We start from the raw sequence: 9,891 nt of genomic DNA on the forward strand, positions 1-9,891 counted from the left end.
AAACAGAAAAAAGATAGAAACCCCCACTCATTTTAGGAGGCTGGTAAGCCTGTGATTCTAAAACCAGCGAAGGACGGTGAAGAACAGAGCCGCCGTGCTCACAGCCTGAGTGCCTTGTTTCCCTGGGGCCTCTCCGGGACAGGCCACTGCAGGTGAAGGACGGGAAGTCCCTTGTAGGGCCATTACATGGTGGAGGCGACCCAGCTGTGATTGTCCCCTTCAGTCACCGTCACTGCAGTTTAAAGAATGGTTTTGGGTGGCCTTGAGGATGTCTCTGCAGGCCCGTCCTGCTGTCCTGCCTCCGCAGAAGGGGCTCCTGTGACATCAAAGGCCTCTAGCTGTCTCAAACAAGAGATTTAACACAGGGGGTTAGTTACAAAAGTATTGGGAAGTCTGTGGGAGCCGACAGGGCCAGTAACCCGGCCATGTGTGGGGCTAGAGGAACGGAAGGGCCCAGTGGCACCACCAGAGTCCCGGGAGTCCCCTTGTGCCTCTGCTGCTGGGGGAACAGGGGTTCTCCCAGCTTCCCGCCCCCCCAGCACTGGTGCCTCCTGCAGGCAGAACCCTACTGACCCCAGCTCGCAAGGGGGTCCGTACAAGTTAGTTCTTCAGGCTTCCAGCCTCGGCAGGACAGGGGAGCACTCAAGGGCAAGTGTGGCACAGTCGCAGCCGGCCTCTGAGTCGACCTGGTGCCACACAAGCAGCGAGGGTTACCTCAGCTCCAGCAGGGGGTGCTGTGCTCTAAACTGCAAAGGCCTGGGAGGGGGAAGTCAGGATGTATTAGACTGTAGGTCAAAGGCATGTTTAACAAAAACCCAAGATGAGTGAGTGAAACAAGTCAGACCAATGGTTCTCCGAAGTGTGGTTCCCAGACCAGCAGCATCCCTGGGAACTTGCTGGGAATGCAAATTCCCAGCTTCCACCCCCCCCCCCCCCCCCCCCCCCCCCCCCCCCCCCCGCCGGCTGAATCAGTGGTCCAGAGGACTGGAAGAGGTAGGCACTCCCCTTTAAGGACATGATCAGAGGTTGCACCATTGCCTCATTGGCCAGAGTTTAGTCACATGGTTTCCTCCAGTGGCAAGGGAAGCTGGGAAATGTAGTCTTCATTCTGGGCAGCTGTGTGTCTGGCTAAAAAGTCTGTTAGTGTAGAATTGTGATTCTCCACCTCTTGCTCTTCACTAGACTCACTGGGCTTCTCCGGAGAACCCAGAGGCCGACCCACATGTATTCAGGAGCTTAATATACAATAAGGATGGCCCCACAAAGCAACGAGGGAAAAATAGATAGTTTAATAATAGTGTTGGGGAAATTGGTTCATTTTCTGGAGATAAAAGAAAACTGAATCCATACCTAACACCACAACAAAACCCTAGATCTGTGCTGTCCGGGGCGGTAGCCACTAACCACATATGGCTATTTAATTTTTTTTAATTAATGAAGCAAAATGAAGCGTTCAGTGCTGTGGCTGCAGTAGCCACATTTGACATCCTCAATTGCCACTTTTAACCAGTGCTACTAATTTGATGGTATAGATATGAAAGCTTTCCATGATCTGAGTTCTATGGGACAAGGTTTCTCTGATGGATTCAGCATCCTCTGAAAAACTATAAAGGTGACGGAGGAAAATACTTGATGACCAGGAGCAGAGAAGAACTTAAAACTCCATTGGAACAAATTGTAAAGTAAAAAAAAAAAAAAAAAAAAAATTAATTTGACTATGTTAAAATTTAAAGCTTTTGTTCAAGGAAGGACATCATGGGCAAATGTAACAGGTTTCAGAATGGGAAGAAATATTTGCAAAGTCTAACATGGAGATTTGTGTGTGTGTGAGAGAGAGAGAAGAGCGTGTGAGCGAGCAGGGCAGAGGGAGAGAGCGAGAATCCCAAGCAGGCTCCATGCTGAGTGTGGAGCCCAACTTGCGTCTCCACCCAAAACCCTGGGATCATGACCTGAGTTGAAATCAAGAGACACTCAACTGACTGAGCCACCCAGGTGCCCCGAGAAGATTTTTTTTTAAATTTTTTTTAACGTTTATTTATTTTGGGGGCAGAGAGAGACAGAGCATGAACGGCGGAGGGGCAGAGAGAGAGGGAGACACAGGATCGGAAGCAGGCTCCAGGCTCTGAGCCATCAGCCCAGAGCCCGACGCGGGGCTCGAACTCCCGGACCGCGAGATCGTGACCTGGCTGAAGTCGGACGCTTAACCGACTGAGCCACCCAGGCGCCCCGAAGATTTTTTTTTTTAATGAGAAAAAGAGTGACCCAAATAGGAAAATGGGCAAATGGTATAAACAGGCAACTCATAGAAGAAAAGAAATTAAAAAAAAAAAAACAAACACAAAAGACCAATCAGGGTGTGTACAAGCACAAACTCATTGGTAATTAGAGGAAGACAACTTTCAACAAGTTGTCACAAGTCTGCTAAAAATTAGAGTGTGGTTTAGTCTGATGAAGTAAGTATTGCACATATGTATCTCCCAATAATTCTGCCTCTGGGTGACTTCCCAAAGAAATCATGGGACCGGGAGGGAGCGAGCACGAGGATGTTCACTGCAGCAATGTTTATGGGGCAGGAGCAGGAGGCGGCCTGGGTGTCCCTCCTAGGGCAGTGAGTGATAAACACGGGCTGCACACCAGCTCGTGCCGTGCTCAGGACCCAGGGACCAAGTGCACCCATGGGTAGGGGGAGCCAACCCAGCAACAGAAGAAAGTGAAATCAAGATCTATAGTACCAGGCTACGTGTGTCGATTACAAATTATGGGCATAAAACAATAATATTCATTTTTCAGGGTTAAAAACAAGAAAGACTCATTTACATAATGAAATGGCTCCCAGTGGGGAGGAAGGGGGAGGGAGAGGGAACAAAGAGGAAGAATAAATGAACAAGAGAGGGGTTTGGGGAGGAATAAAGACCTTCAAGGTCATGCTGATGGTCTGTCCTATGAACAAAGGGCAACCCTCTTTGGTATGGCTTGGGACCTAGTCACGGGTATTTAAATGAAAATTATCCAGGTGATTGTACACACACACACACACACACACACACGCAGAGAGTGGGGGAGGGGGGACAGAGGCTCTGAAGCAGGCTCCACACTGACAGCACAGAGCTTGAGGCAGGGCTTGAACCCATGAACTGTGAGATGACCTGAGCCAAAGTTGGACGCTCAATCGACTAAGCCACCCAGGCACCCCTGTGCAGGTGATTCTAACGTGCAGCCAGGATTGAGAACAGGAACACGGTGTGGGGGCCGCCCAGCACTTTGCCACAGTGTCACTGTTGGGCTCAAACCTCGTGCCTGCCACCTGCCAACACCCCACAGCTTATGAAGAGGGGCCCAGGAGAAAAAAAAAAAAAAGAGCCCAGGGAAGCATCTCATGCCTTCCCCCATTTCACAGATGTGGAATCATGTCCACAGAGGGTAAGGCCCTGCCCCGGGTCCCGTGGCCTAGGAGGGCCAGGCCTAAAGTCTCAGGTCTCTTGTTGGTTTCTGTGCCAGGCCCTGGGTGGCCCAGACGGTGGAGCTGCAGCATTGAGCACGACAGACATGGTCCAAGAGGCTCAGCCTCCGAGCCCCGGGGCCAGGTGGGTAACATCAGGGAGTGGGAAAGTGGGGGGCACACACACCCCTCTGAAGAGCAGTCACTTCTCAGGTCGCTGTGGCCTTGGGGGAGTTCGGCCCCGCGGTGCCACGTGTTCTGCTTTTCCTTGAGAAATCCCCATTTTCACGTGAGAGCTCTTCAGTCTTCAACGTAGGCAACCGATCTGGCACGTTGAACAGTATCGAGTGGCCCAAGCAAAATCAAGGTCATAGCTAACATTCGTCAAAATAGTCCGTGTCCAGGGCTTTGCTGAGCTCCGAGTTTATCTCGTTTAACCCTACAGGGTGTTGAATGGCGCCCCTTGCGGCCTCCCGGAGATCCGTCCACGCGGAGCCTCCAAATCCCTTCTGTGGAAAAAGGGCCCTTGCGGGTGTGATTAAGGGTTTCGAGATGAGATCACCCTGGTTCCTCGGGCTGGGCCCTGCATCCAGTGACAACGTCCTGTCCTTAGAAGGGAAAGCGGAGGGAGGTTTGCGATGCCCAGAGAAGGCACGTGAAGACGAGGCAGACACGGGAGGGCTGCAGTGTGAACAGCACCGGCGGCTCCCAGGAGCCAAGAAGATTCTCCCCTGAGAGCCTCAGAGGGGGCAAAACCCTGCTGACGCCTTGATTTTGGACTTCGGCCTCCAGGGCTGTGAGACAGCACCGTTCTGCTGGTTTAAGCCACCAAGTCTGCGGCGATTCCCTTACGGCACTCTGGAAGCTAATACAAGCCTCCCAGGAAGTCACCAACCTGAGGTCACACAGCCAGAAGGTGCGAGAGGCGGGATTCGAACCTAAGCACGTGGCCTGGGATTCTCTGCACATCACTGCCCTGTCACAGCCTCCTGGACCGGGCAGGGCTCCCTTCACTACTGCGCCTGAGGGGCCACAGGACCCAGTTGGAGATTGTCACCGTCTGTCTCCCGGGGGGCTGGGGGTGGCCAGTCAACTGGACCAGGGCCAGGCCCCAAAAAGGCTCAGGGGAGAGATGGTTGCTCAAGAAGCCTTAGGGCTGAGAGGTGTTGGGGCTGGGAGTGACTCTGGACAGCAAACAGGGTCCAGGTCTGTGGTTTGGGGAGGTGGGGACAGCTCACGGCCTGCCCCTAGAACGTCAGACGCATCACAGAAGTTTGGGGCCCCCGGGGTTCAGCAAAGTTAGAATCTCTCCCTTTCTTCCTCACTCCGTCTCCTCCCTGTACCTTTGTCTCTGTCTCCGTCTCTGTCTCTCTACCTTATTCTATCGCTGACTCTTAGTATTTAAGCAGGTAACCCAAACCCGTGGAACAAAATGTAAAAGATTCCAAAGGGGATAAATTGCAAAATCAACCCCCCTCCCTCCCCCGTCCCCCCTCCCCGGAGGCGACCCCTGGTACAAGTTTCTCTACAAGTTTCCCGCAATCTCCTTCCAGAAACGTATGGCATGTACCAGCAAATCCCTCCATGCATATGCAGATATGTGTCCTACTTTGCACAAATGTTAGCATAAATGTACACATCCTTCTGTCCTTTGCTTTTTCCTCCCTAACACTCTATGGTGGTGGTGGTTCCTTGTTAGTACGGACACAGCAACCGCACTCCTTGTCGATGGCTATAGTATTATCCCATGGAGCATATGAACCGTGAGTTACTGAAACAGTCCCTGTTGATGGACTTTTCAGGAAGCTTGCGGTTGTTTGCCGTCCTAAACAATGCCTCGGTACAGATCTCGTGCGAATACTTTGTATTTGGCACAAGGGCAAATGTATCTGAAATACACACGCCTTGCCTCTTCCCCCACCTGCCGCTGGACTCCCACCTGCCCTCTGCCCCAGGTAATGCCTTCCGGGTGTCTCTAACCTTCTAGCTCCTTCCCTGCCCCTGGCCAAACTCATCCCAGTCTGTCTTTATCTACACCTCTGTCTCTGTGTCTCTTTGCTTCCCTCCCCACCACTCTCCCCTCCTCCTCTTCCTCTCTCCTCTGCCCCTCCCATTTCCCTCCTACCCAACTCATCCCTGCCTCTCTGTCGCCCCCTGCAGGACGAAGCTGGCTCCCCGCATCCTCCACCAGACTCTCTCCCATCCCCTGCCCCCTCCCGACCTGGCTGGGCTTCCCCACCCCCTGCATCCCTGGTGGGAAACCTACCGTCTGTTTCTCAAAGGCCCCTGGTACCTGCCCTCCAAGAACCCGACCATTCTCTCTCAACCAGTAGGATTGGGCCCTGGGGGTGATACTGGTTTTGCCGTGAGAGCTAGACTCTAGCTCTGGTGGGAGCTAGACTCATGCACGTTGGATGCGGTTCCTTGACTGGATGGAGCCTCGTCCTCCTGCCTTCTTGTCCTCCCTGCTCAGCAAACAGAGCAACCAGTCTGTCGGCCCTGAGCTGAAAACAAAACAAAACAAAAAAACAAACCCGCCCAAGGCCCTGCCCTGGTGAGGCAGACATTCTCATGGGGTGACAGGGTTCATGACCAAGTGAACATATCCACATACTCCTAGGTATTTATAAATCATACAAAATTCAAGAAAGAAAGAACGGGGTGTGACGACAGAGAATAGCAGGGGGGGGGGGGAAACTGACCTTGGCTGGGGAGGGCCCAGGTTGCTGTTTATGCACCAGTAGGGAACAATTGCCAGGATATACTGTTGGGTAGAATAAAGGCAGAAAGGTGTGTGTTATGAAGAGGTGACGTTTGAAGGGAAGATGGAGTGGAAGGCCTGGTAGGCAAAAGGGGCAGCCTGTGCAAAGGCCCTGAGGTAGAAAGGAAGTTGAAAGGTCAAGGACCAGCAAAAATATGGAATACCACGAGCGAGGGGAGAGTGTGGGCTATCTCGGATAGCACTGTGGGGAGGAGTTAGCCCAATATTATAGATGAGGAACTAAGGCTTGGAGAAGGAAAGTCCTTCGCCCAAGGACACACAGGATAAGGGTGGCGACTGTTGAGCTCAGGCAACCTTATGCTCAACCACCAGCCAGTGGTTCCTAGTGTGGGATCCCAGGCCAGCATCACCTGTTGGCCCACCCCAGAACTACCGAATCAGAAACTCGGGGTGGGAGCAGGGTTTGGAGCCCGACAGTCTGCGATTAATAAGCCTTCTAGAAGATTCTGACACATAGTCAAATTTGAGAACCACTGAACCAGGCTCTCTTGCCTCCCCAGACCTCTGAGGAGGTCCTCTGAGGGATCCCTGTCTGTCGTGGGTTGCATGGCGACGAATGGCAGTCCCCGAAAAGATATGTCCCCAACCTAGTCCCCAGAATCCGTGAATGCTACCTTACTTGGAAAAAGGGTTTTTATAGATATAATTAGGTTAGAGAGCTTGAGGTGGAAAGGTCATCCTGGATTAGTCAGGTGGGCCCCAGATTTAATGACAAATGTCACTGACCTATGCAAGTGAGGCAGAGGGGCCTGGGTGGCTCAGCCTGTTGAGCGTCTGACTCTTGATCTCAGCTCATGTCATGATCTTGTGGTTCGTGGGATCGAGCCCCACATTGGACTCTGCCCTGACAGCAAAAAGCCTGCTTGGGATTCTCTCTCTCCCTCTCTCTGCCCCTCCCCCCTCAAAATAAATTAACTTTAGGGGGAGAAAAGAGTGAAGCAGAGGGAAATCTGAGAGTGAAGAGGAAGCAGCATGACCACAGAGGCAGAGGTTAGAGCGAGGTGGCCACAAGCCAAGGAACACGGCAGCCACCAAAAGGCACGAGAGGCAAGGAAGGATTCTCCCCTAAAGCCTCTGGAGGGAGCGAGACCCTGCCGACCCCTGATTCCGGATTTAGAATAAGCTTCTGTTGTTTCAGGCCACCACGTGTGTGCTCATTGGCTGTGCAGCCCTAGGAAAGTCGTACACTGTGTGTAATGGGGCAGACGGACCAACAGACCCCAGCGGGACTTCCCACCTGGGACAAGATGGAGCCCTGTCACCGTGCCCGGCACAGCCTTCATCTGTCCTCCTCCTGAGGGCTCTGAATCCTAGGAATGGCAGTTGGAGCTGCCGGAATGCAGAGAGGGGGCAGGGGCGGTGTCCGGGTAGCTCGGGACCAGCTCCATGACTTAGAGACTGGGCTGCTGACCAGGATCCCCTCTGAGGCCTTTGGGGCTACGGGAGGGGTTTTAAGGAGAGCAGAGCCATGGTCAGATGGCTGGTAAGAAGGGTCCCACTGGGGGTCAGGTACTAGCATGAGGACCTTGGACCCCAACCTCAGCCCCCTTCCCTGGGGGTGCAGACTCTGGGGCCAGCCCGCTGGGGTTCAAATCTCAGTTCTGCCACGTCCTGGCTGTGTGACCTTGGGCAGGTCACTTTACCTCTCTGTGCCCCAGTTTCCTCCCAGTGAAGTGGGCTTAATAATAACAATACCTACCGCAGTGAGCGCGTTACGTGAACACACACGAGCGCATTGGGCAGTGTCTGGTCCAGAGTAAGCGCTCCATAATTGCAATCATTATTGTTGTTATATCTCATTATTTTCTTCCGCTGTCGACACGGTGGTGCCTCCCAGATCTGGGTCTCGGCCCTGATCTGTCCCTCAACTGTGGCCTCGTACATCCAGCCACTGCCTGGCACCGTCCCTTTGGATGTCCTGCACTTTCCTGTCTCTCCTCCCCAAGCCCGCATCTGTCCCGCCTTCCATACTCCTCTCTCTGATAATGGTGCCACCATCTGTCCGCGGCCCAGGGCCCATCAAGAGGGGATACTGAACCTGTCCTCTGCCTGTCATTCCATGACCCCGCCCTGGTCCTGTCCACCCTCATCTGCCTCCTCGCTGTTCCCCTGACCACTCTCGCCAGAGATCATTTCCCAGCTGAGACCTTCCCCGGGGTCTCATTTAGAATGTATTCCACCTACCTACCTACCGCTCCCTACCTAAGCTGCCCCCCAATGCCCTACATTCCTCTGTTCCAGCAGCCTGGGCCTCCCTGCTGTTCCCCAAACACACTAAGCTTGGTCCCACCCCAGGGCCTTTGCACTTGCTTTTCCTGCTGCCTGGATATGCTCAGCTCTTTCCCCTTCTTCGGGTCTCCACTCGAATGTCACCTCCTCCGAGAAGCCCTCCCTAACTACCCTAGTTAAAGCAGGCTTCCTGCTCCTCTCCTCCGTCCTCACAGTCTGTTCTTTTTCGTCAAAGCACTTGATGCTGTTTGTTAATTAACCAGCTACCCCTGGACTTGTTGAAGTCCATACCTCCCCCGACGAGGGCTGAGTCTCCGTGAGGACAGGAATCTGTCTGTTCTTCCACATTATCTCCCCAATGCACAGGGCTGGGGGATGTAAGTAATAGTGGTACTTGATAAGTATTATTACTTATTATTATGTAATCCTTAAGTATTTGTTAAAAGAATAAGAGATAGAAAGGCAATGGGAAGCCAGGGATCCTTGTTTGCTTTGCATATATTTTTTTCTTCACACGAATAGTAGCATATAAGGTCCCCTGTCGGTCACCTCGCTTTTTTCACTTAATAAGCTTGTAGATAATTTCTTATTAGTATGTAGAAAGAGTTGCCGTATTCGTTTTGTTTTGCTTCTTACTGAGGTATAATTTACAATACAACACACCCATTTTATTTTATTCTGTGAATGTTTATTTATTTCTTTTGAGACCCAGAGAGTGCGCGCGGGGGAGGGGGAGGGGCAGAGAGAGATGGGGAGAGAGAGAATCCCAAGCAGGCTCCGGCTCGAACCCACGAACGGTGAGATCATGACCTGAGCCGAAGTCAAGAGTCGGACGCCTGACTGACTGAGCCACCCAGGCGCCCCCCCACCCCAAACACACCCATTAAAAAATTTTTTTTTTCAACGTTTATTTATTTTTGGGATAGAGAGAGACAGAGCATGAACGGGGGAGGGGCAGAGAGAGAGGGAGACACAGAATCGGAAACAGGCTCCAGGCTCTGAGCCATCAGCCCAGAGCCCGACGCGGGGCTCGAACTCACGGACCGCGAGATCGTGACCTGGCTGAAGTCGGACGCTTAACCGACTGCGCCACCCAGGCGCCCCCAAACACACCCATTTTAAACACACCGCTGGGCGAGTTTTGACAAACGTATTCACACACATATATAACCACCACCACTAAGAACTGCCTCATCCTCCCAGGAAGCACCCCCCCCTCCTCGCCTCGTGCCTCTTTAAAGGGGACCCTCCCAGGTCCAGGGAGCCACCAGCCTCCCTTCTTGGATTCTAGGTGACTGCCGCCTCTTCCGGCATTTTCCCTAAGCGGAACCGCAGAGCACGTGCGCTTTTTCGCTTGGCATTTGCCACTCTGCGTGACTGTGTGTGGTTTCGGGCGCGCGCTTGTACGTTTCGATGCTTTATCCTTTTCCTTACTGAGAGG

The 9,891-nt window shown here is 52.8% G+C and overlaps 1 long non-coding RNA gene across 1 annotated transcript; it reads right to left on the reverse strand.

Annotated features, from left to right (window-relative positions):
- Positions 1-7,535, reverse strand: LOC125152780 (uncharacterized). The gene is made up of 4 exons (XR_007147313.1): positions 7,459-7,535; positions 6,142-6,203; positions 574-756; positions 1-338 (listed from the first exon to the last, which is right to left on the reverse strand). It is a non-coding gene; the product is annotated as an uncharacterized LOC125152780 (long non-coding RNA).
- Positions 7,536-9,891: the final 2,356 nt, after the last annotated feature.

Source organism: Prionailurus viverrinus, chromosome E2 (assembly GCF_022837055.1).
Source record: "Prionailurus viverrinus isolate Anna chromosome E2, UM_Priviv_1.0, whole genome shotgun sequence".
NCBI lineage: Eukaryota > Metazoa > Chordata > Mammalia > Carnivora > Felidae > Prionailurus > Prionailurus viverrinus.